General features: G+C 56.6%; 1 long non-coding RNA gene across 1 annotated transcript; it reads left to right on the top strand.

Moving 5' to 3' along the window:
- Window positions 1-23,207: 23,207 nt before the first annotated feature.
- On the top strand, window positions 23,208-26,561 carry LOC115944928 (uncharacterized). The gene is made up of 2 exons (XR_004079425.2): window positions 23,208-23,550; window positions 26,388-26,561. It is a non-coding gene; the product is annotated as an uncharacterized LOC115944928 (long non-coding RNA).
- The last annotated feature ends 289 nt before the right edge of the window (window positions 26,562-26,850 follow it).

Here is a 26,850-nt window from a genome sequence, read left to right as displayed (position 1 = left end):
CGCGGTGCTAAGCACGTGACAGGCCGGCCTGCCCGCCTGCCTTCGGGCAGCTACCAATACTATTACTATTCCTCGTTTACAGTGGAACCTCAGGCTCAAAAAGATTAGGATTTGTCCATATTCCAGAGTCAAAGCAGAGGCTTGAATCCAGATCTCTCCCACTAAAGCTCTGAGGGCGGTCTCTGTGAAGCTGTGTCCCCCAGCTTCCACCACCGCCCAGAAATAACTCCCGAGAGCCCATTACAGAACTGGTCCAACCCAGAACTCCATGGGGCTTCCCTCCATTATCAGCCAGAGATTCCCGCTTCAAACCCACACACCGTTTGTGAGCACAAACATATCCAATGACCCCCCACCCGCCCCGGCCCCGGCCCCACATCAAAACCTTCAAAAGGATGCGGAAGCTAAGAGAGGCAGAGTCTGGTTGGAAAGAACATTGAACCTGGAGTCAGCAGATGTGGGTTCTAGTCCTGACCAGGGCTTCCCACCCTCAGCTTCCTCATCCATGAAATGGGAAAGTTGGACTACATGATCTACAAGGCGTCTTCTAGCCCTGCCCTGCCAAGCTGTTGGAGGTGCCAAGGGCAAAGGGGAGAAGCAGACAAGGCTGGGACACTTTCAGGAGCCCCAGAGCCCCAGCATGGAGTCCGTGAAGGCCCAGGCACAAAGTAGAGGCAGATTCTGCCAGATGTTTGTCTCAGCACTGCCCTGAGGCCTAGAAATACCCAGGGAGCTTCTGTGAGAAAAAAAGCAAAACAAAACAAAAAAAACACACTTTCAGAGAACCTCTCTCTGATTGCCAGTGAGAAGAGGAAGGAAGTAGGAGGAAAAGCAGAACATCACAAGGCATTGAACCTGAGGGCAGACACCCCGGAAAGGAAGGGAAACGCTCTTTCCTTCTCCCCTTCCTCCACACATTCCCCTGATATCTGAGCTGGTGCGCTAGCCTCACGGCAAACTCAGCTGACCTGGGTCAGTCTGTAGGTTCCTTCGTGTTCCTCAGTGGAACAGACCTGTCAGAAAGTGTTCCTCAGAGTCCCCCGGCATCATCTAAATCCACCCAGCATATGGCCAGGCAGGCCATGTGCTGCACGACACCAGGGGGCCCCCTGTGGTGGCCATGGTCCAGGACTTGACACAGCGCTTCCCACCTGGCCTTAGAAGCTTCCTTCTCTCGGGGTGCCTGGGTGGCTCAGTCGTTAAGCGTCTGCCTTCGGCTCAGGTCATGATCCCAGGGTCCTGGGATCAAGCCCCGCATCGGGCTCCCTGCTCGGCTGGGAGCCTGCTTCTCCCTCTCCCACTCCCTCTGCTTGTGTTCCCTCTCTAGCTGTCTCTCTCTCTCTCTGTGTCAAATAAATAAATAAAATCTTAAAAAAAAAAAAAAAAAAGAAGCTTCCTTCTCTCAAGCAGCCCTCCTGAGGGGAGGGACCTGCCCCGAGGCCCACGGTCCCAACACCAGCAGCCTGTGTCCACCATGACGGTCCTTCGCCAAGCATGGTTCTACTGCTCCTAGCACTGAAGCATCTTCCTCACCCACGCCAAGGGCTGTGCCACAAGAACCACCACCAAAGAAGAACCCATGCCAAGAACCCTACCACCATGACAGGCAGCTTTTATTTCCTCCTTTATACTTCCAGTGGCCACAGGGGCCATAAATAATGTTTCTAACAATAACTTCCACAAATGTTTAAGGAATCCCATCATAAAAAAGTCCTGGAATCACAACTGACACGCTCACCATTATTACCACTCCAGTTACAAAACTGTTGTGGAAAAAGGACTGGGATTTTGACTACGCACACCCAGTTTCACTACCTTCTAAATCCAACTTAGTAGAAAGCTTTTTTAAAGACGTATAGTCACACGAGTGGGCCGAACAAAGAGGACACACCACCAACACAATTTTGGGGTCTGGAAAGCAGACTTGTGATGGCCAGATTTCAGACAAAACTGCTTTCAAATCAAAAGCAAATCAAAACAAACCTAATTTATAACAAGAATCCTTAAAAGACACTCGAGAGGCAAGAGCACCCGGTACCTCCCGGGCCAGGGGTGGAGAGGACCCATGTGTGAAAATAAAGCGGACTGAATGAAAGAAGGAACAGCCCTAGACCCCCTCCCCCAGAAGTCTGAAGGTTTACCCTCTGGGGAGCACAAAACACAGGGTCTCTGCACGGAGTTGACTGGCGCAGTTGAGAGCAACGGTAATATAGCAAAATCAAGGAGATGAAGGTTATTTTAAATGCTGATGTTGAGTGCCCCCAGCTCTTGCCCCACTGGCTCCTTGAACCCTGGCAGCCAGACCCTTACCTTCTTCTCTGGAGAATCTTACAGTCCGAGAGGAAAGGCCTACGGATAGAGATGCTGTCCCCAGAACCCAAATGGTGTCCAAACGGCTTGTGGGGGCTAACCAGGATCTGGTGGATCTGCCAGGAAACAAGCCCCACCATCATGCACAGAACTCCCAGTCCCCTCTTCTGAATCCTGTACAAGACAACCATGGACCAGTAGACGTCTGAGGGAGGCCTCTGACTTGGAAAATAGAAAGGAGAACAAAGAAGCCAAACCAAACCAAAACATAACTTGGAAAAGACACACTTCATGCACAGAGAAGAGACTACGTTCACGAAACAAGGGCACGTGGTGTTATTTACAAAGAGCATTCAGAGAACAAAAAAGATCTGTAGAAATAGAAACCATGCTAGTAAAGACGCAAAATTCAATGCAAAGGGTACCTTAAAAAGAAAAATGAAAATTGGACAGGATGGAAAAGAGAGAGAACTGGTCCAGAAGTTTGCACACCTGAAAAGCAGGAGTTACAGAAAATAAAAAAAAACAGGGGAGAACATTACTGATGAAAGAGTACAAGAGAATCTCCCAGAACTGAAAGACATGAGTGGCCCAGTTGAAAAGGCCCACTGCATGTCAGCACAATGGAGGAAAGCAGACCCACAACAAGGCACATCACTGTGAAATTTCAGAACACTGGCACAAACAGCAGATCCTACAGACCTGCACAGAGGGAGGAAAAAGTGACCTACTGAGGTTCAGGAATCAGAATGGCTTCAAACTGCTCAACGTTAATGTGGAAAGCAAGAAGACAAAGAACCAATACCTTCGGAATTCTTAAAACAATTCTCCCACTAGAGTTCTTTACACAGCCTAATCATCATTTAGGTGCGATGGTAGAATAAAGATATTTTCAGGTCTCCTTTCTCAGGGACTGCGAGCAGATGTCCTCTAAGACACCCGAGACACAGGAAGGGATTCTCCAGGATTAAGGTGAAAAGAGGTCAGATGAAGCCGTAGGGGGCCAGTGTTCAGATCTAAGCAGTGTGACTCAAGACTCGGGCCTGCTGAGTGCTGTGGTTGCCATGCCCACGACCACCGAACCGTCTTCTCAATCCGACAAAACCACAGGTGTCCCTCCCTGTCTGCACTCCGCCATCCAGACTCAGGAACTGAACGGACTCGGATATTGACAGGTACCTTGTCCCGGAGCGGGAGTAAGCCAAACAAGAGAAAGACACGAGATCCAGAAAACAGGAACTCCAACCAGAAAGAAGGCAAAGGGAATGCCAGGGAGGCCCACAAAAGGAAGTCCCAGAATGGCCGCTCCGACGTGTCACACACCCAGACGGCAGAAACTGGAGAACTGGAACTGAAACATGTCATACTTGATGTGACTGCCCTTGCAGAGAGCCCCGCCACCAGCTGTGAGAAGGTGAGGTAGCAATCAGCAGAAGGTACAGAGAAAATAAGGCAGATGATGAAACAAGGTCGTTATTAACTTCCGGGGAAAAAAAAGAAAGGAAACTCTGGCAGGATACTGTAAGGCCTGGTTGTGAACACGGTTGCATTCACTGATTTAACAAATACGTGTGTGTCTGCACACACACATATGTAATGCGTGTGGATGTGTGTATGTATACACATATGTACATAGAAACGTCCTGCTACTGCTGTTATAAATTACCACAAAATTAAGGGCTTAAAACAACGCATATTTGCTCTGTTGCAGTTCTGGGAGTCAGAGGTTCCAAATGGTTCGTGTCACCGGGCTACCCATCAAGGTGCTGGCAGAGCTGCATTCTTTTCTGGAGGCTCTAGGGAGAATCCGTTCCCTTGACTCTTTCAGCTCCAAGGCTGCTCACATGCCCTGGCTCCTGGCCCCTCCCGTCCCCGGAGCCAGCAATGGCCATGACTCTGCCTCTGCTCCCACCCTCGCTCCCCTGCTTCTCCTGCTTCTGCCGTCCACTTCTAAGGCCCCTTGTGATGACAGTGGGCCCACCCACAGAGTGCAGGATAACCTCCCCACCTCAAGAGCTCCAACTGCAGAGTCCCTCTTGCCACATAAGAGGTAACATATGGACAGGTTCGGGGGCCGAGGATGTGTCGTCTTGGGGGCCGGGGCATTATAGGGCCTACAACACTCGTCTACACGCATATATCCACATGCGCCTAAAACATTTTTGAAAGAACACCGGTAGGGTGCCTTTAATAGCGTGCCCACCCCAAGAACTCTTTAGGAGTGGAAAGCGTGGCCACGTAGGAGAGCTACGTTTTTATTTACTAAATAAGAAATCAATGGGAAATGTCTAAAATGGAAGAGTCAAAAATAGGCACATTCCTCAGAAACGTGAGATGTAAAGTTGCTAGAAGAAACAGCTCGAAGGGGTGGCCTCTGCGAAGAGGAAGAGGGTGGGAGCCCGTCTCTGGTGAAGAGATGCTGGTATTGCCTTCTTCAATGATATGCATGTACTACTGTGAGGAAATTAAAAAAGGAATTTTACAGAGACAGAACGGGGATGGGAAGATCTTACCTCCCCACTGCAACCATTGGTTGGGTTTGGCTTCCATCCTCCTCTCTGAGCGCAGCTCAGCCCTTCCACCTCTGTTGCTCTATGGAACCATCACATCCCACAGCATAACCATGACCAGCTAGCTGCTCACACCCACACCGAGTTCCATCACCAGCTACAGACGTGGTACCTCCTTCCCCGCCCCCCCACCCCACCCCTTCCCACACGTTTAACATCTCCCAGTACATCACTTGCACCCGGCGCGGCCCAGGCACCCGGGGGCCTGCTGCACCTCCCAAACTGCATCTGTGCCTGCCACGGCTGCCTACATCCCTAACCACGGCGCTGGCTCACTCAACAGCCCACCTCAGCCGGAGACCCACGGCGCAGCCATCCCCGCCACGTCACCTCTCGCCCCCGCCCCGCCCCCACCACACAGTCCTCCCCACCCCCCGCCGCGCCATTCCCGCCTTCCTCGCGAAGCCCAACCTCATCAGCCCCTCCCCCGCGGATCATCCCAAATCTCCCCTCCACGTCTGCCCCAACCAGCACTGACACCGTCACCCCACGGTGTCACCTCAACAGGGGCCGCACAGAAGTATTTTCTCTTCCAGAAGCAAAACCGGCATTGCCCCAAACCTAAATCCTTGCTCCATCAAGAACAACCCTAATGCCATCGCCATAAGAGCCCCTTGGACTCCGTCTCAAGCCCTGGATCTGCACTGCTGAAAAACGTCTGACCGTCTCTGTAGCAGGCCCTCCTTCCCCCCTCCACCTGAAGTCTGCTTTTCTCCTCGTGGACTTCGCTTGTTTCCAGCTATCTAGCAGCCTTCCCCTCCCCACCAGCCCGAGTAGGGTGCCTCTGCGCTGACCCCGCCCCTCACCCCGGGCGGAGAGTGGGCACGTGACCAGGCAGGGCCAATAAGACGCCTCCCGGGCCCGAGGTGGTGCAATGGAAAGATGCTACGGGGTAGGATGTGAGTCAGGAGCGGCTGCCTGCGGGGGAGGGCTTGCCCGAGAACAAAGGGCTGAAGATAGACGGATGGCAAACTTTGGTCATTGTCTGGGTCCCCGAATCTCGCTGCACCTGGAGGCAGGGCATCTCTAAACCTCCCCGTCATGGGAGCCTTTCCGTTCTTGGGTATGAGTGATATGAGTGAGTCTGCGCCCGCCCTGCGGCTGACAGTCCTGACTCATATGCTAATCTCAGCCTCCTAAAGGGCTTCTTCCTGCGGGGGTTCAAATCCTGACCTGGTTACTCTAACAGCTGTGTGACCTGGGGCAGAACCGTGGCCCACAGCCTCAGTTTACTCAGCTGTAAAACGGGGGGAATGACAGGAGCCACTTCACGGGGCTGTTGCGAGACTCTAAATGAAATGCATTGAACGCGCTTACAAGGGTGCCTGGCACGAAGAAAATACGCAATACATTTTAACAACTGTTAGTCCCTGACTAATCCAGCCCACAGTTTTCTCTCCTTTTCTTGAAATCCCCCGAGTGCCTGTGAGCGTACATCGCTCAAACAGGAGCTTTACTTAGGAAGCTCCCACGATGTTCCAGCCTCTGTGAATAAAGCTTTACAATTGCAACATCTCGTTCATCCTTACGCCTCACCCCGACCTTTTGAAGCGGGGGCCATTTTTTTCCCCATTTTCCAGTATAGAGAGGTTAACAAAGCTGCCCAAGGTCATGATTAAACGGTGGAGCCACATTCAAATCCAGGTCTGTCCTACCCTGAAGTCCAGAGTTTTCCATGCCATCATGTCCTCTTATAATTCACATGTGACTGTCACAGACATATTAGCTTTGGACACAGACTGGTCCAAAAGCAAAGTTTCCGGTTAGCCTCCCTTTCCTGGTCAGGCCTGTCTGCAGAGGGGGCAGGGGTAGGGATGGTGGTAAGCAATGCAATCTTCTAATCATGGTATTCGGTGCCCGGCCCAGTGTGGCCATCATTCATTCGGCTATTTGCTGAGTACCCACCATGTGCCAGGCCCTCGCTAAGAGACATGCCCTGTCCCATTTCAGCCTCACAACCATCCTGTGAAGTTTCTGAAGCACGTTCTCTTGTTATTTCCATCTTATAGGAGGAGAACCTGAAGCCAAAAGAGGTTTATTCCCTCTCCGAGGTAGCGCAGGTAGAAAGTTCCAGAGCAGGATTGTGAATCCAGGTCCATCTAACTCCAGAGGCCTTACAAACATGGCAGCACTCTGTCATGGATGTGCACGCTAAGCATAGACCCCAGATCTGCTCTCTACGCCCCTGCTGTGACATCAGCCCACAGATAACAGCTGCATAGCTGAATTTGCCAGTTGAGCTTGGGAGGAGGAGCAAATGACTCCTGTAGATGACAGAAGGCAGGAGAGTAATCTTGCGCCCCACGCCGCCCAGGGTGGTGATAAGCTCCAGGGCTGGTAAGCTGGGGGCCAGTAGAAGGCTGAGGGGAGCAATCAGGGCTTCCTAGACAGAGATGTCTATCTGCCAAGTCTTTTCCCCCCTACCACAGCCTCTCTCGGTCACAAGACTGGGCTGGATGTGTGTGGGGAAGGATGAGGATCTCTCCTTTGGACTGCTCATTCTCTCTTAACATGAGTGAGATGCATATCATCATACCATTACTCTGGCTTCCAGAAACGTCTCTCCCATCCAAACCACCAGCTGCACATAGAATACCCAAAGCCACTGGCAACAGGCCAACAGTCCTGCCATCCTGTTGCCACTTCAAAGCGCATCTGTCTGGCTCTGGAGTCACAAGATGACTTGTGGTTCTCACACCACCCTCAAGGCCAGAGCACCAGTGTGAGCATTTATGATCACCCCAAACCTGCTGCCATGTTATCAGCCACACTAGCAGAGATGAGCTGAATCAGACTCCTCTGCTCATACTAATGGTTACCATGACACAGCCCCAAAAGCAAGGAGGCAAAAAAAAAAAAAGATTTATACCCAAAATAGATGCTGGTAAGGAGCTGAAGTTGTCCTTGGGCATTGAAAAGAGCCAGTACAGACTTCCAGAAAGGAGCATGCAATTCTGAGCGTGACAAGTCAGGAGATGCCCCGTCGGGAGCCACGCATGCTGTCGCAGCCAGATGGGCGTCCCACGCCCTCGGGGTCAGGGGCCAGGCTGAGGGTCCATGTGAGAATCAGCCCTGTGAACCCCGACAGGGCCTGCTGTTTGGGGTGGCCGTGCGCATGGGTCAGATTCTGTCCTCCCCTCCCGTGGAGGTGGCCCGTGGTCCACACCTGTCATCTCCAGACCGTTGGCCCCTGCATCCAGTCCCCCACCCCATGTCTCTGAAACCCTCTAGGAGTGCTGAATGTCATGATCCCCACCACCATGGTTCCTCTGGAAGGCAAGTCAACAGCCTGGCTTTTTTGGATCCCTCTGCCACTGAACCAACAGACAGAAAAAGGAGTTACCCCACTGGCTTGGGTGATCGATGCTGGTTACCAAAGAGAAATTGAGTTGCTGGTTCACAACAGAAGCAAGGAAGACCATGTCTGAAATCCAGAGGATTCTCTCAGTTACCTCTTAGAATTTCCATGCCCCAAAGTTAAGGCTAAGGGAAAACTTCAGTAACAGTGACAACAACAAAGAAGACAGGACAACCGGGGATTCGGATCCTTCGAGAATCTAGGTTTAGGTCACTGCACCAGGTAAAAGAAGGCTGGCCTGCTGAGAGTCCAGCTGAGCGCAGAGGAAATGTAGGGTGGGCAATGGGAAAAAGGAGCCAGACAGCAGATGTGGCCTTGCAAACAAATACAGAAATGAGAACTGTAGTAGTTTTGCATATTTTCTGTTTACTTGATATATATACATGTTTATTTGTACATGGTAACTGTTTTCTTGTTTTCCCTCTTTCTTCCCATTATTTCATACACCAGTTGTTGGAAGTTAACTTTATAATTTAGTCCTTTTTTTTTTTTTTTTTAAGGGCTCAAACTCACGACCCCGAGATCAAGAGTTGCAGGCGCAGAGGGCCTGGGTGGTGTAATTGGTTAAGCATCCGACTCTTGGTTTTGGATCAGGTTGTGATCTCAGGGTTGGGGATCAGGCCCCGCATCAGGCTCTGTGCTCAGCGCAGAGTCTGCTTGGGATTCTCTCTCCTTCTCCCTCTCCCTCTGCCCCTCCTGCTCATGCTCTCTCTCTCAAATAAATAAATAAATCTTAAAAAAAAAAAAAAAAGAGTCGCACGCTCCACCGACTGAGCCAGCCAGGCGCCCCTATAATTTAGTCTTTAGGTAAGAGAATAGTCAATGGGACTGTGATTGAATGAGAGAAGCTATTCATGTAGACAGTGGCTGATACAATGATTGGTGGGACTCTTCATCTGCGGAAAAGGGTGAGAACCTCAGTGAGAAAAATAGCTGTGTCTTGCTAGGTAGAAATATAGCTTATTTGGTAGTTGTCGGGGGGCCCAAATGTGCGTGAAAGGTGCAAATGGAACTGTGCAGCCAAAGGAGTAGACGGTGCCAGTTATCGATTTATTCATCCTTCATTTCCTGCTCAGTGAAAATGGAGCTAGGCCCTTGAAATATTTCTCCTTGGCCAGAGGGCCCGGCGTCAGACTCCGCCAGCAGAGGGCGATGGAGAGACACTGAAGAAAAGGGAGCCGTCTTCCCTAGACCCAGTGTGCTCTCTCTGAGGTTTCCAGCGCCGTACACAACTCCTCCAGCAGCCAGATCCCGCTGCCCCTGTGGCTCCCCTACACCCAGGCCTGCCCCCAGGCCTGCCCCGTCCAGCACCGGGCTCCTGCAGGGAAGGGGCTCCTGCGGGGAGGGGGCTCCTGCAGGGCCTGGCCTCTGCCATGTGTGACCGGCAGCAGCTTCACCCAACACTCCCCTTGAGGGGGCTTTAGTGGCAACTGTGCCCCCAGCAAGATATTTCCTCATGCACAGCTTTCCTTGGGACCCAAAGGATGGGCTTCCAGTGGGTTCTAGGGGGCAGGTTTCCAGCAAAGGTCTCAGCCCTGGGGGGCCTCTTCCCCTTAGTGGCTGGTCTCAAATGTGCTATTTCTAGATTCTCAGCCATTCGTTTTACTGCTCACTAGCCAATCTCTCATTACTCCCATCCCCTGTTGTAGTTAATAAATCTCGATGGTGAACTTTTCCTGTTCAAATCGCTATGTGGTTTCTGTCTTCTGAATGGACTCTGACTGGTACGGTCACCCGCAGCCTCAAAGGGCCATTTTCCAACCTCTCAGTCCTTGAGTTCAATTCAGCATCCGTGCCAGCCACCCATTACCCGCTTCCAGCACGTCAATCATCTACTGAGCGCCACTGCTGAGCCCCGAGACACCCCTGCTTCTGCAAGTTCACAGGGTGGGGGATTCTCTGGCTCTCTCCCCCATCCATGCCTCCACCTGGCTCCACACCCTTGACTCTCCCACCCTGCGGGCCCCTCTGCTCTGTCTCTACTAGTGGGCACCCTCTGGGGTCCCGCTGGACCTTCAGCTGCCCTCTAACTTCCCCCTGCTGAGACACTCAGGCTTCGGAGTCCACTTTCTGAACATCTCCACCTGGCTGATTGGCAGTCAACTAAAATCCTACTCTTCTAGAACCGATGCCTCCTGTTTCCTCTGGCTTCTCTCTGTCTGTAGAAGTGGCGGCACCTTCCGCTCAGCTGCTGAAGTCCCAAACCCCGGAGAGAACTGAGATCCCCCTTCCCCCACCTGATCCTCAGGCCTCCATCCCCACCTCCACCCTGGCCCTCACCACCACAGGCCTCGGCCTTGGTGGTTATTGTGCAACGGGCCTCCCTGCCTCTCGTACCTCGACCTCCCACCCCAGCCACTCAGTGAAGATTTTCCACACATGGCTTCCTCGGTCAAAACCTATGATGCCTGATGAAAATGGTCTGAAATCGGTGGTAGGGACAGTGGTACAACTCTGTGGATGTACTAAAAACCATCGAACTGCACACTTTAAATGGGTGAATTGTACGGTATGTGAATTATATTTCAGGAAAGCTGATATTTTAAAAAGCCCATGATGCCAGTGATTTTCACGCACAGTAAAATCTAAACTCTGGCCTGGTCTATGCCCATGGCTCACTGCAGAACCCCCTCCCCCCGCCCCCATCGTTCCAGGACCAGTCACTGTCCCCCAGCTTACATCCTCCGTCCCCACACTTGTGACTACACTCACACCATTCTCTCCTCTGACAGGGCCCCCTCTCTCCCCCATCCCTCAGCACCCCCCACTCCCACTGCTTCTCCTCGACCACCCAACCAGGGGTCTTTAATCAGTTTCTGTTGTGTGGTCATTTCGCTTTCCATGTGTACATGCACATGTCTGCTTTCCCAAACAGATGAGGTCAGAGTTCACACCTCGCACCTTGCAGGGCCCCCTGAACGGCCAACAGCTGTCTCCCCCTCCCGCCCCTCCCCCTCCTGCCTATTCCAGGTGACCCTTGAGGCAGAGAGGACTGTGTGAAGTCACTCCCAGGCAGCTGCAACATCCCTAGCACAGTGCTGCGGTGCCCAGAGTGACCCCCCACGAGCCCCATTCTAGGGGTCGTTTAGCAGAGTTCCCCGAGGCACTGTGTCAATGGAAAGGGCCACTTTCAGGGGCTCTGGGCTCCTGCATCACCTTTCTCAGGCCAGTACGTACACCTGCTGCACGAGCCCCCAGATGCCTAGGGAGAAGGGGTTTGTGAGGGTCCCAGGTCAGGGTGTCAGTGAACAACAGGGAGCAAGGGGGGCTGGTCTCCCACACCCCTCCAGGCGCTTGGAGGCTGAGTCCCCGGCTTGCCTGGGACCGCTCTCTCCCCACCATCTCTGCACATGCTTCTTTCACTCGTCCCAGATCAAGTGACACCAAGCGACCACCCACCTGACCCCCTCCCAGGCCAAAACTAAGATGTCCCCCAAAGGGTCCTCAGGGCCTCGGAGCTGCTGTCCTCTCCACCCACTGCTAAATGAACTACCCACTGGTCCCTGGTTTGCTTTCTCCTCACCCTCTGCCCCACCCAAAACCAAACCTCTTGTGGAGGGGGCCAAGGGGAGGAAGAAGAGCGCCAGATTCTGGGCAGCAGCCCTCAGAATCACTAGCCCCTGGCCCAGCAGCCCTGGTGCCATTCATCCCCCACTTCAGCCCTAGGGAGGCTCAACCGGTCCCTACCTCAAACCCCAGCTCTGCCCCTCAGAGACGTGGGCTTGGGTTTCCCAATCTGTACAGTGCAGTAAATAGGAGCCCCTACTTTATAAACCCATTTTAAGGTATGCGAGAATCCGAGTCAACCATTTAGCACAATGCCTGGTACAGAGTGGGCACTAAATAAATGTTAAGTCTTTAAAAAAGTATTATGTGGGGCGCCTGGGTGGCTCAGTTGGTTAAGCGACTGCCTTCGGCTCAGGTCATGATCCTGGAGTCCCGGGATCGAGTCCCGCATCGGGCTCCCTGCTCGGCAGGGAGTCTGCTGCTCCCTCTGACCCTCCCCCCTCTCATGTGCTCTCTCTCTCTCTCATTCTCTCTCTCAAATAAATAAAATCTTTAAAAAAAAAAAAAGTATTATGTGATCAATCAGGCCAAAAGGCCAGTGACGTGTCCTTAGGAAACCTAGAACCTAGACTCTGGCTTCAGACCACACCCACAAGTAGTTCTCGCTCGCTGTGGCCTGACCCAGAGTCCCCCCTTGGGGGCTCAAGCCCAAGTCTGCCGTGAATCCCCCAGTCCAAGGCCCCTGGCCACAGGGACAGGTGACGTCTACACCAGAGCCCAGAATCTGTCATCGTGGCCATACACACATGCACACACAGATACACACAGACAGATGCACGTGCACACACGCACATGCATGTGCACACACAGACACACATACAGACACTCCCCCCGCAAACACACAGCCAGTTACAGACACACAGAGACACACATATGTAGACAGACACGTAGGTACACACACACACACACACACACACACACACTCTTCTCCCACTCCAGGCGCGCCCTGCACATGCGTCATACATTTCACCTACGGTCTGGGCCAAAGAGGCATTTGGAAACCAGCTTGGGAACCTCATAACCATTCATAACATTGTTCCGAGAGAAAACACAAAACATCGCCCGATAAACAAACATTTGCAATAGAATTCCTCCAAGAGCTAGGAATTGCCTGTGCTAGAAAACTAACAGAGCAAGAAGAGAAAAACCGCATAAACTTAGTTTGCCTCTGCAAAATTAATACCAATTACAAAAACATTTATGTGAACTGCTTACCATTGACACCTAATTACCATGCAGCACAATTATGCATACCATTAAGGGCATGCCAGATTAATTACGCTCTCCGTTTCATCGGATTACACCACCACACCCTCAGTCCATATCTGCCCAGCTTCCAGAGGGCTGCCCCTCCGGCGGGGCACACGCACAGGTCTGTACAAATCCAGAGAAGCATCGGGTTCCACACTCAAATCGAGAGTGGTCCCCACCCCAACCCCTTGCTCGGTCAGAGACAGCCTGACTCCGGCCCAGGCCTTCCTGCTGACATCACCACCATGGGAGCCCCGGGCCGGGAAGCCATCTTCCCAGCAGAGCCTCCTCCAGAAGGCAGAGATGCTTCAAAGGTCTCCCCCTGGGCGTGGCCGCATGCCCCGGGGGCCAGGATACAGCCAATGGTCACCATGTGTGCTGCTCACGAGGAAGCTGGCCTCGCTGTCCAGACAGGGTCACCCCAAGCTCATCTCCCAGACCCCACCAGGGCCCTGCAGCCCTTTCCCTGGCCCTCCGAGGCAGCTCCTGGGCAAGGTCCCAGCCATGCTCCGCCCGGGGTCGTGCACAGTGCAGAGCCTCTCCCTCCCTCGCCCTCTGCTCTCCACACAGCCGTGGGCAGTTCTGTCCTCCCTTTATTAAGGAGAAAAGGAACCGACTCCCCTAATTCCCATGTCACCCACTAGATGCTCTTCAAATACACTAGGGTGACCCAGGCCTGAGAGTCCACGGAGCGTGATAAATGGACCTGCCCAGGACAGGGAACTCCTCACAACTGACTGAGGAGACAACTGACTGAGGTGGGACAGGCCTCCCAGTGGCAAAGAGCAAGAAGCAGCTCAGCCAGCGAGAGCGGGAAAGCAGGGGCACGCACGCGGGCGCCTCCGCAGGACCAGACCGGGAACCCGCGCGGCTGAAGGTTAATTCTCGAACACCTGTGAGGCCAACCGCATAAGGATTCTTCTAAAAGATGGGGGACATTAAAAGTGTGACGAGTGACATAAAATACTCAGGTTTAGTGCAAGAAGCAGTGTTTCAAACAAGCTCACACAAGCCTGTGAGGTTATTTGCAGATGGCAAAACTGAGGCTAAGGAGCATGGCATGATTTGCCCAAGGGTGCGGCTAGGAGGTGGCAGGGCCAAGGTGAGACCCCTGGCTGTCCAGCACTGGGTCTGGTGGCCCTGGCACAATGCTACACTCTGCCTCTTCTCTCAGTGGTGTTAACCTGGCTCATGTCATTTTTCTAGAAGTTCTCTGGAAATGGCCTTTCCCGTGACATACAGAAGACTCACTTCTATTTTAGAGAAAGTTTTTGTTTGTTTCTTTTACTTGCTTCCCAAAACTCCTGTCCCCAGCTAATCCCCAACTATCTCGGCAGGCCTGCCTCTGAAGGGAGGGTGGATGCCAACTTTGCAATTCACATAGTGTTCTCAAAGGGTGACAGGACTCACCCGGGGTCCTGCAGCCAGGGAGCCCAGGGACAGAGTCTAGGCCTTGAGGCTCATCTTTTTTTTTTTTTTTTTTTAAGGATTTTATTTATTTATTTGAGAGAGCGAGCAAGAGAGAGCATGAGCAGGGGGAGGGGCAGAGGCAGAAGCAGACTCCCCGCTGAGCAGGGAGCCCGATGCGGGACTCGATCCTAGGACTCCAGGATCATGACCTGAGCCTAAGGCAGGCAGGCGCTTAACCTTAACTACTGAGCTACCCAAGCGCCCCGAGGCTCAACTTCTGAGGGGGCTCCTGAGAAGTACAAGCCCCTGCTCAGGGCCCCAGACATCAGGATCCCCCAGTTACTTCCCTCCTCAAAAATCTACAGGGGTGGCCACAGTTATGGAAGAAAATGTGCCCGCCCTTCTAATCCATCATGCTGGACCGGGCCCCACGCTGGGCCCCCCAGCTGCAGTCCCTTCCCCCACGTGAAGCACCCCCAGGGCTCTCCCAGCCTACCCCCACCTGTGCCTCTCCGCGGCTGCCACCTGCACCCACGCAGCTGGCCAGGTGACACGGCCCAGCCGTTCCTGGCAGCTCTGCTCAGCTCAGCTCCCAAAATGCCTCACAAGGTGCCCCGCCTCCACGCCCACACTGCTGCTCTCCCCTTCTGCCCAGGCTCCCCCTGCCCCCAGCCTCTCGCCCGGAGGCCCCTGAGGGCTCTCACAGGTATAAATGCGGGCACGTTACTCCAAGCCCGACATCTCAGCGGGCTACATCCCAGCCTTCCACGGCCCAGCTCCAGCCCCGCCCTCCGGCCCCACAGCCCACCACCCCTCATATCCCACCAGGTCAGAAAGTGCCCTTGACCCCCTGGCTCACTGCTCTCTGCCCTTTGACGCTCTGCTCAAGCATCACCGCTTTAGAACGGTATCGTGAGGAGCACATCATTATGTCATTGTTGAATCACTATGTTGTATATCTGAAGCTCATTTAATAGCATAGGTCAACTAAATTTCAATTAAAAAAAAAAAAAAGCCCTTCCTGATTTTCTCTCCCCTCTGAATGAGACGTCCCTTCTCTGAGCCCCTGTGGTGTCCAGAGCCCTCTCCACCAGCCTGGATTCTAACAGTCGCCCTGGTCAGACGCATCTCACTGTGCACTTAGAGACCGCCTCAGTCCCTTTCATCTTTGTGGCCGGTGCCCGGTGCATAGTAGGTCTTGAGTAAAGGAACAGATGAACATTACTTGAGGATCTGAAGCAGGGGACCTCTGGACAGAAACCCGAGAGCTGCCAGGCCTGCCAAGGTGGGGCCCTGGCCACTCGCTCCTACAGAAACCCAGCTCTCCTGGAGTCCAGGCTGCGTAGAGGGTGTTGACCAAAGAAAACAGAGAAGCAACTGCCCGGCCCCAGTGGGCTTCCCAGCTGAGGCTCCAGTACCAGGTGGGCCTTCAGGCCACCACCAGATGGGAAGGGAGCCAGGCATGAGGGGATGGCAATAGGCACCACGTTGTCGCTGGTCATAACCCCACTAGGATCCATCCGCGTGCCATCTGCCAGGCCCGCTGTGGTCTAGACCCTTCCACGCCTCCAGGCCGGGGGGCAGAGCCGGCTCTACCAGCAGGCCCAGAACCCAGCAGAGTCACTGCCTGTTCTGGGCCCAAAGAGACCAGAGGGGAGCGAGAGAGGAGGCCCAGGGCTTAGGGGACCAGCGAGGGCCCCAGTGGGCATGGACTCTAACAAGACTGAAGTTCGTGCATCCAGATGAAAGGCCCAGAGACCAGGCGGCCAGGGCCTGAGATCCACCAGCCCTGAGACCCGTACAGGGAGGAAGACAGACAACATTGGTGGGGTCTGAGGGAGCAACAGGGCCTTCGCGGGGGGTCATCTTGCCCGGTCCCCACAGAAACCCTCATGCAGCCCTCTCGTGACCCCACGTAAAGAAAAGGAACTCGTATCTCCTGGCCACCTACTGTGTGCCAGGACCAGCGCTCGCTGTGTTTCAGACAGTGTGCATTTGATTCGGGCAATGCGGGGGAGAGGCGGAGGCTCTTCTCCCTGATTGATGCACAGATGCAGAGCCTGCGGCACGAGGACCGGCCCGAGGACCCGGGGACAGGAACTGCGGGCTCCGAGCGCTGAGATGCGCATCCAGGTCTGCCCGCCGCCCGGCCTGCCAAGTCTCCTCTGGGCCCAGCATCTCCATCCCCTAGTGGCAGGGGGCTCAGGGCGCGGGAAGGAGAGTGGGGCAGAGGGACCTGCTCCGCGCTTGCTTGCATGGTACCATATTTATCTTCCTGCCTTAATCCAGGGGTGGGGCAGAGACAGACAAGGACGCATACCCTTTCTCGTATCATGTTAAATGGGCAGCCTCAGAGGGGAAAGCAAACTCCCAGAGGGCACCCATGTGTGGGGGCTGGCGCTGGGAGTGGGGGGGCTATGGAAGGGGAAGGTGGGGGCTGTTGCCAAGCAACAGACAGAGGAATTTGTAGCTGCTTTTTCTCACCTCTCCACCCTGTCCCCTGGGTCACTGCCACCCACTCATGGGCCTCCCGATCACAGAGCTGGGTGCAGCTTGAGCCCACATGCCAGATGAGTTCCCCAGAACCCTTTCCATCCCTTCCTGGGGCCTCCTGAAGCCCCATTCTGTCCTCCCTGTGTGCGGCTCCCCACGCTGGCCATTCTGTGCCAGGGCTGGGTCGCCTGAGCTCCACCCTGGGACCCGGCCCTGGTTATACCTCCGGTTCCCAGGGACCCATTTGGGCCACAGGAGCCACCAGATCGAAGCCTTCAACGATCTGCTTCCCATCCTGGGTGAACTGAGAGTTCAAGTCGCCGTCCTATCAAGCTAACTTGGCCCACTGGCCCTGGCACAGACGGGGATTCAGCCAGCTGCCTATTTTCCACTCGCCCACTTAGCCCCAGCCTTTGCTTAGAGGCCTCCGAGCTGTACTATTTCTCCCTGCAACCCTCCCAGGAAGGACAGGTACTTGAGTGGCCCCACCCTCTGCTGTCAGTCTCCAAGCTCACCTCTTATCCATTATAAAAAAGAGTCCTCCTTCCAGCCCTAGCATGACTCAAATCTTTTTCATGTCCTTACCCAGAAGCTTTAAAAAGTGTGGTTTGGGGGCGCCTGGGTGGCTCAGTTGGTTAAGCGGCTGCTTTCGGCTCAGGTCATGATCCCAGGGTCCTGGGATGGAGCCCCGCATCGGGCTCCCTGCTCAGCAGAGAGCCTGCTTCTCCCTTTCCCTCTGCCTGCCGCTCTGCCTACTTGTGCTATCTCTCTGTCAAATAAATAAATTTAAAAAAATCTTTAAAAAAAAAATTTAAAAAGTGTGGTTTTATTTATTTTTGTTGTCATTAAGAAAGTAACACATGTGCGTTTACATTTTTTCAAAGATTACAAAGATGTATAAAGTATATAAAGTAAAAAGGCAAAGTCGTTGTTGACAGGTCTGCTGTGTATCCTCCCAGAACAACTTTTTCTGTCCATGTATATTTGTATTTATTTTAAAGGATTTTACAAAAAACAAGATTACACTCTGCACACTGCTTTTGTGGGTTACCCAACACCATATCGTGGACATTTCACACATCAGAATAGACATGCTTACTACCACATTTCAAAGGCTTGGCTCGGGGGAATCTAAATAGATTCCCCTTTATCCATAAATGTATTTATCCTTTCAGAATCTCTAAAATTAATCACACAGGACCGTTCCCTCAAGAAGCCCCTTCCCAACAGGTTCCGTTCGCTGGAGTGTTGGAGGATCCCTCCTGCCAGGCACAGGCCCCTCTCAGGGTCCTCTGGGGAACCTCTGAGGGGAGGAACACTTCCAGAGGCCCCAGCCTCCCAGCCCAAGCATTCCCCGACATTCACCGTGACGGCCCGGTCCAATTCGGTGCTCAGTAAACCACAGATCTGACCCCACCGTCCCATAACATCCCCTATCAGCATCTTTTAACCTGTTCAAGTAAGGACCACCAGAACACAGGGATCTAGGTGAGCTATTAGGTCCAGAACATCTGCACCAAGCCCCAGATCCATCCACACACCACAGCAGCAGAGAACTAGAGTAGAAGTCAGAACACCCAAGTTCTGACCCTCCTCTTACTAGCTGGCAGAGATGGTCCTCTGTCCCCTCGGTGTACCCAGACAGGGCGGCTAACAACTGGCTCAGAATAAAAATGACCTTGACATTTGAAACAGAAACAGAGAGGGAAGATCAATAGGGATGACAGTGAGCAGGGCCATGACCGCAGGAAAGAGAAAATAGGAACCTGGGTATAGAAGTAAATAAGGCTGGGAAGCCTTAGGGGTCAGAGGGGACCTCAGCAGGACAGGAGTGGACCATGCTGAGCTATGGTTGAAAGAAAAAATTCCACTCCCTACTGGGATTCAGTTAGGAAAGCCCCAGACGTCTGCACCTCCTCCCCCTGTCGCTGTCCTCCAGACAGGCCTGGCCTGGATGTGATCAGCAAGGGAGATGTGGTCTGGAGGGCCCTGACCACTAGCTGTCCTTGCTGGGGGCTGCCAGGCACCTGCAGCCATGCCCGGGTCACATCCCCTCGGAGCCGGGGGCTCAGTTCAGCTGCGTGTGGCGGAGAGAGACTGGAGGGAAGGGCAGAGTCAGCTTCTGTGGCCCCCATTTCCCTCCTACTCATAGCCCCTTGCAAGAATGTTCTGGAGGCTGGGGCACCTCAGCCTGGGTGAGGGGAAGCAATGGGAGGCCAAGCCAGGGACACTCCTCCTCCCCATTCAACCATGGGCATGCCGATCTTACCCTGGCTGCTGTTCCCCTTAACCTCCACAGCCCCCTGGGGTTGGTGTGATTTAAATATGCTCTCTTTCCCTCCAAGTCTGAGCTCTTAAGCGCTAGTAGTCTATGGAATATAAAGGGATCATCAAGAGCCTACACCAAATGAGCTCAGCTGGCCCCTTCCCTGCCCTCCCTTTCGTCCTTCTGGCTTCTCCCCACCCCACTCCACCCCACAAAACCACTACAATCAGGGCAGTTCAAAACGACTGTCCACAGGACAAGCAGGAGTTACAGAGCACAGGGGCCGCTCTCCCCAAATTGATGTGGGGCCTCAGCCTGGCCCCCAGCACACCCAGGGCCCCACTCCACCTCCCACCCCCCCACCCCCACCCAGCATCTCCTCCACACTCCAGCCACCCCATCCCCCACAGCCTGGCTTCCTCCCCTCAGCCTGGAAGCCCCACCTCAGTGCTTTAAGGCCCATCTTAGGTACCACCTCTTCCAAGAAGCCTTCCCTGATCCCCTCAGTTCTTTGTGACCTCACTGTCCTTCGAGCGCTTTATTTCTCCCTCTCCTGTGACTTTGGTCTGTGGTCATTAATTAGCTGGGCTCATCCTAACTCACTCTGTGTCCCCTCAAATCCTAGCACAGGGCCTTGCCCACAGGAAATGCTCAGCAAGCAAACACGGGACCGAAGAAAGAGCTGGAACTACAGCGTGAGGGATTTAAGGTGAGCACACAGACAACCTGTTCGCGGGGGTGATCCGTTACACTGGGGAACCGACTGCCAAGTGGCACTGAGGAGCCCTCCCCTCTGAGGCTCTGTCAATCAGAATCAGCCCTTTCCTCCACTGTCCAAGATTGTGCAAAAGAGGCAGGACGGTGGACCAGGCTTCTGAGCGCACTTCCTGCAGCATCGGTCCACCCACGCTGCCCAAACCCCTCAGACCGCCACTTCGCTAAGGGAGGGACACACACCGTGCTCTGGAATTCTCACCACAACCTTAAGTACAGCCACGTCTCATTTCCATGAGGTGAGGAAACTGAGGCACAGAGCCACTAAGTTAGCTGCCCCGGATCTTGAGGCAGGGAAGTGGCTGACTCCAGGGCCCTCACCTCGGCTGCCTCGAAACGGGCTCATGTCTAAGCAAGTCACCTCCCTCCCCATGCGGCTGCACAGAGAAGTCCGCACAGACACACGTGCTCCCCACCCTGTCCTGCCCACAACACTCAGCCAAGGGGAGGCAGGCTTGACACACACACACACACACACACACATCTCTGACACTTCATGGGTCTCAGATTTGGTTTTGGTTTTGGTTTTTCTTTTCTTTTTTTTTTTTTAGGGAAAAATAGTCAGAGACCTGACTGAAAACAAGCCCTCAAGATTTGGGGGGAAAGGAATCTGGCACCTTAGTTTACCATGAAAGCCCTCAGGAGCAGCAAAACGTAGGCCCACGGAGATGCCCAGCCTCAAAGGGCAGGTGGGGGCTCCAATTCCCAAGGGCTGCGCCACACACCACACTCAGAGTCAGGGACCCCAGGCCCGCACAAGCAGCAGGAAGGGAACAGCGAAAGGCAAGGCGCAGGATCGGCCCTTCTGGCCTCAGGCTCTGGGTAGAATTCCCAACCCTAGCCTGGCCCCACCCCCAAACAGCCCCCAACCCAGCTCCAAGTGCTCTTAGCACTTAAAGTTCTCTTTCAACCCTACATTGTAAGGCTTGGATACTAATGATAACATTTCAGGCCCAGGGGTGCCTGGGTGGCTCAGTTGGTTAAGCGACTGCCTTCGGCTCAGGTCAGGATCCTGGAATCCCAGGATCGAGTCCCGCATCGGGCTCCTTGCTCAGCGGGGAGTCTGCTTCTCCCTCTGACCCTCCCCCCCTCATGCTCTCTCTCTCTCTCTCATTCTCCCTCTGAAATAAATAAATAAAATCTTAAAAAAAAAAAAATTTCAGGCCCAGTGATGGGGAGTGAGTGGTCTATTCTTAACTTACCCATTGGGGATGGGGAGCAGCTAAGACTGCTCCAAGTTCCCTACATGCTTCCCAGCAAAAGAAGCCTCGCCTGGCCACAGCTAGGGAGAGGACAGGGACCAAAATCACAGATGTGTAGCAAGCTCCCCCACCATTCAGCAGACACCCATGGAGGTCCCGCTAAATGTCTGATGGGGGACCCAGAGGCAGCCAAGTCAAGGTCCTTGTCCTGTGGAGACCACAGGCTTATGGGAGAGGGCGGGAGCAGGGGAGAATGTAAATTCCCCAAGGGCCAAGTCACCCTGGGCAAGTATTTTATAGCTTGTCCTGCATTTCTTGCAGCCTTTTTCAGAGGACCATTGGCAGTGATGTGTGACTGTGATAGGAAAATATCCACAAGGGACTCGAGAGCATATTGTGAATTGGACTCCGGGCAGGGGGGGGAACCTCAGAAATTATATACACACACGGATTTACACATGGAAGCCTACAGAAGGACACACGCGTGTGAAGGTTTACCGGGGAGGCTGTATTTTTACACTCTCTGTGGAGACACCTGAGACAAACCTCTCTCCCTGCAGGGCCCACACCCCTCACGCCACCTTTTCCTTTCAAAGCCCCATCCCCCAGGAGGCCTTGCTCTCTCAGACCTCCTCTCCTTGGAAGCCCTTCCGGATTACCGCTGTGTGGTGAAAACAGACCACCCCACCCCCATTCCTGGGTCTGAAATTCCACCACTAGAATCAGAGCCATAGAATTTCAAAGTTGGAACGGACCTCCAAGCTCCAGTCCAACCCCCACCCCACAGAGGAATCCTGTCCGCGGACACCCTGTCAGATGGCCACAGTGCGGTCCGGTGTCCTCTCCAGGGCTAGGGGGCAGCCCTCGCACTGTGCACCCCGCACTCCTCGATTCTAGAAGGAATTCACCTTTCTAAGGCCAGCCTCCTGTTGCAGCCCCCCTGTGCCTGGGCTGGAAAACAAGGAGAGAGCCTGGGTCAGCCTGAGCTGGGGGCTCTGCATTGGAGGAGTAGCTGCAGACAAGAACCAAGCAGCTGGACAAGAGTGCAGAGAGGGAGCCAGGGCCCAGAGAAGTGGGGCCAGGGAAGGGAGGCAGGCAGGCAGGTGGCAGAGCCGAAGCACAGTTGGCCGGCCCCTGCCCGGGAGCAGCACATGCACACACATGCACACACATGCACGCAGACTCACGCTTGCACAGAGTGGCCTGTCAAACAGCCCAACCAAGCTCTCCTCAACGGGACCTGGAGGCGGAGGGGGACCACGTTGCCCCAGAAACCTAGCAGCAACTCCTGACAACCGCAGCCTCCCAAAGCCAGGCAGCTCAGGAAACCACCAGAAGATAGCCCCTGCCAGCAGAGAGGACAAGCCCAAAGAGGGTCCCTCCGCCTGACAGCTGGGCTCCCCAGATCCCACAGGCCAGTCCTCACACTCCAGCAACGCCTAGGAAGAAAAGCTTTCCCTGGCTGCAGCTGTCCCATCTGCCTGGAAGGGAGGAGGCACAGGCGAGCAGCACCTGATCCCAGGATCCCTTCACAGCCCGCCGGCCCAGGAGGCTGGAGGCCGGTTCGGCCGCTGGCAGCCCAGGGTGAAACATGAAGACCGAACAGTCCCCCAGGGATGCTGATGGCAGTCTCTGGGCATGGCGGCGAGGGGCAAGCTGGGTCACAGGGCAGAGGGCGCTTCTCGTCCAGGCTGCTGTCCCTGCTGGTTTGAGAGGGGCCGCGTGGAGTGGCTCTGGGCGCCCCCTCCCCGCCCCCCGCCGCCCTTCCTCCCCCGCCCTGAGGCCGGAGCTGCCCAGCTGGGTGCTGGACGCCATCTTGGGTCAAGGTGCAGCCACAGGGGGCTCCCCTCAGGAGCAGGGGAAGAAAGCCCCCGAGACTCAGCAAGCCCCCCATTCCTCAACCAGGGCAGCAACACCTACTCAACTGGCTTTGCAGTAGAGAGAGGTGGAAGGACGTGGGGATGGAGAGAAAAGTGGGAAATAACAGAGAGGGGGTGGGAGGGGAGTGGGTGCCCCCAAGAAGGGAGGTTCCAGGAAAGCGAAACGCAGTTTGGCAGCCGGAGGGCCGCGGGCCCCAGCGATGGGGGGCTGGGGGAGGCCCGGGGCGGGCCCTGGACCCACGCCAGCTTGGTCCGCGCCGAGGGGGAGGGAGGGCAGGGAGGCCTGGGGGAGGGGAGCCGGGGTGAGGGCGGGACACGGACCGCGGCCGCCTGCGGCTCCGAAGCTCGGGGTCTCCTGGGGCGCGGGGCCGCGGGGCCGAAGACCCCGATCTGCAGCCTCTGCGAGGCCTCGTCCTTCACTGTACAGATGCGAAGCTTTCAAGGACACGTCTGCACCGGCCCAGCGGGGGTGCGTGTGCGTGAGTGTGTCCGCGTGCGTGTGAGTGTGTACGACGGGGGGTGCTGCTGCGGGGGGCGACCCCGGGCGCTCCCACCCGCGCCGCTCCCGGCCCTGGCCCTGGCCCGCAGCTCCCATCCCCGCGTTTTCCGGCCCCCGGAGCCCCGGCCCGGGATCTTCGCCCGCCCCCGCCCCGCCCCCACACTGCGGCGCCGCCGCCACCGCCGCCGCCGCCGCCGCCGCCGCCGCCCCGGCTCCCACGGCCCGCGGCGGGGGCAGGGAGGAGCCAGGCACGACGTCCCCCCCCGCGCGCCGCCCGGCCCTCCGCGGGGAGGTGTGCCCCCCGAGTGGCACTTTCCCCACCCCCGCCGCCCCTCCCAGATCCGCTGGCACCCCGCACCCCCAGCCACAGGTGGCCGGAGGAGGATCGCTGCGCAGCGCTCCCCGGCCCGGCCGCCGGATCACCCCTCGGCCCGCCCCCGGGGGCCTCCCGGGTCCCCCGCCCCGCCGGGCCGAGGAGGGCCGGGAGCCGGGGGGAGGGGCGGGGGGCCGGGTCGTGCCAGGCTGCCATTTTCTGCCGCCGCCGCGGAGCCTGCGCGGGGCCCGGCCCCCGCCCCCTCCCCCGCTCCCTGCGGGCCGCGGCGGGAGCCGATCATTCCGGGTCGGGGTCCGCGCCCTCCAGCGCCCCGGCCGCAGGCCCCAGGCGGGGCCCCGGGGCGGGGGCAGGGCCCGGAAGGCGGGGGCGGCCAGGCCGGGGCCCCTGCGGCAGCGCCGAGCCGGGCACCACGGCTGAGGCCGGCGGTGGAGGGGGGCCCCCCGCGGCATTGTATAGACTTGAACTTGAGCCCGGAGCCGGGCGGGGGCGGGGAGGGGGCTCCGCGCCGGGAGCGGGCGGGACGGGAGGGGGCGCCTGCCGAGCCCGCGGGGACATAAACAAACCCTCAAATCCCCCGCGCCGCCCTGGCCAGCCCGGCCCGCCGTCCCCGCCCGCAGCCCTGGCCCCGCGAGCGCCCGGCGCCGAGTTGCAGGGGTCCGGGAGCGTGCCCCGAGCTGGGCACTGCCCGCCGCCGTGCCCCCCGCCCGGCCTCCCCTCCTCCCTGCCCGCCTCCGGGCCGGCCTCCCGGGCCGCCAGCAGCGGCGCTCATTACCGTGTGGCCGGTGGGGTCGGGCCGGCCCGGCTGCGCGCCCTGGTGCCGCGGCGCCGCGTCCCGGCTCGTCCTCTGCTCTCGCCGCCGCCGCCGCCGCCCGCGCGCCCTCCCTCCCTCCCGGCCCGCCTGCCTGCCTCGCTCGCTCCCTCCCTCCGCTCGCTGTCGCGCTCCCTCTCTCCGCCTCCTCTGCCGGGTCCCCCCCTCCCACCCCTTCTCTCCGCCTTCCTCCTTCCCTCCCTCCGGCCGCCCGCGGGCCCAGGCCTCCGCCCGCTGCTCGCCCCCCGCGGCCGCGCTGGCCCCGGCCCCGGCGCTGCGGAGCCGGCCCGGGAGGCAGCGCCGACTGGGGGGCCCCGGGGCTCCGCGGCGGTAGCGGCCTGGGCGCGCGGCCGGTCCTAGCGCCCTCGGCCCGACTTCCCGGCCTCTGCGGCCCCGCCGGGGGTCTCCGCACGCTGCGAGACGGAGGGCCGGACCCCACAGGGCCCCGACCCTGCGCTGGGCCTGGGCACCCCGCCGCGGCCGCGCTCCGGGCCATTCCGCCGGGGGCCTTGCTGCAGCCCTCCTCCGCGCCCCCCCCCCCGCGGGGCACCCCGCTACCTGGCGCTGCCTCTGCGCTGGGTCCCCGCATCCAGCACTGGCCGCAGGGACAGCGGCCCCTCCTCTCCCCGGGCCGGTGTCAAGTGCCTCCCCCCCAGCAGCCCGCGGAGCCCCCGGCGGCCTTCACCCTGCAGTTCTCCCGACCTCCACCAGAGCCCACTGCACTCTGCCTGCCTCAGCACTGGGGCTGGGGACAGCAGCGCCGGCCCATCCGCACCGCAATCCCCACCCGACCCGCCACCCCCGCCAGGTGCCGCCGCCGAATGGAGGCCAGCCCACTCGACAGGGCCAAGGTCGAGGCGCCAGGTCCATCCAGGCCGTCCTGGAGGCTCGGGCACGTCTATAGGATGAGTCCCCTTAGGGGGAGTGAGCTCCCCATACCTTGAAGTGTCCAAGTAGAGTTGAGTGCCCTCAGTTGGACAGTGGAAGACTGAAAGACCTCATGGGGTGGGAGTTTGAACTAAATGACATTGAAGATCCCTTCCAGCTCTAAGATTCTGTGCACACCTACACTCCACCCTCACGCTTACTCACCCCTTTCCCGCGGGGGTTGTTCTCATTTCCCAGAGACTTCGGGCTCCAGGTTTCTGACTTGGGGCATCTCTCTCTACTTCTGTCAGCACAGCCACCCTCTGCTCATCACTTCCCCAACTGCTATCTCTAGGGCTTGGTGCTGGGCCCCCTGATCCCCTCAGCCTGGCTCTCTACTTCTGCCTGTACCTCCCCCAGCCTCTCCTACTGTGCCCCCCCCCAGTGCACCGAGCACTTCAGCTACATGGCAGTGCCCTCAGCTCTCTGACCCAGGACATGTTGTGCTCCCTTCCCCAGGCACCCACCATCCCACTTGTGGGCGGGGGCTCCTGGAGATGGGCACTCAGGCCCTCACTGCTGAAACCAGTCCTGCTTTTCCCTTCTCCCCCACCAGCTTCACCCCTTTGAGGGCATAGGTACACAGTTACCAAAGTCTTTGAGACATGGAGCCCAACTTTCGTCCAAGAGGTTTTCCTTCTGGAAGCTCCCTAATGCTCCCAGATCCTCCAGTCTTCCGCACTCCCCAGCCTCAAGGTCAGAGGCCACTCTCCACACAATCGTCCTGGCCTTTTTCAGTGTCACCCTCACTCGAGTGGTCACCCCATGCCGCTGATGACAGGCCCTGCTGTCCGTGGATTCCACCTGTCCAGTTCCAGAGACTCGTGCTGTTTCTCCCATGAGGACAAGAACCACATCTGTAGCTTGGCACTTGGCACCCAGTAGGTTCTCAATAAACATTTGTTGAATGAATGCATGCATCGCAGGCTCCTTGCCGCTCTGCTTTCCACACCAAGATAGGCATCCGCAAATACTGTAAAGCGGGGCTAAGGGGAAGACCATGTTTAGAAGGATGGTGCCATACTTCTCCCTCCCTCAAGGGCTTATATAATACTGCCCCCCAATAGCAGCGACTGTTTCCTGAGTGCCCCTGCGTGCTAGGCACCGGGCTTGGCACATTTCTCTGCCAAACCTGTGTGGTAGTTTATATTATCCTCACTCTACAGATGAAGAAACTGAGGCTTAGTCAAACCACACAGTT

This window comes from Leptonychotes weddellii, chromosome 10 (assembly GCF_054177405.1).
Source record: "Leptonychotes weddellii isolate Sample4059 chromosome 10, ASM5417740v2, whole genome shotgun sequence".
In the NCBI taxonomy this organism is placed as follows: domain Eukaryota; kingdom Metazoa; phylum Chordata; class Mammalia; order Carnivora; family Phocidae; genus Leptonychotes; species Leptonychotes weddellii.
Note: the sequence above shows the minus strand (reverse complement) of the source record. Positions and strands in the feature narration are given on the sequence as shown.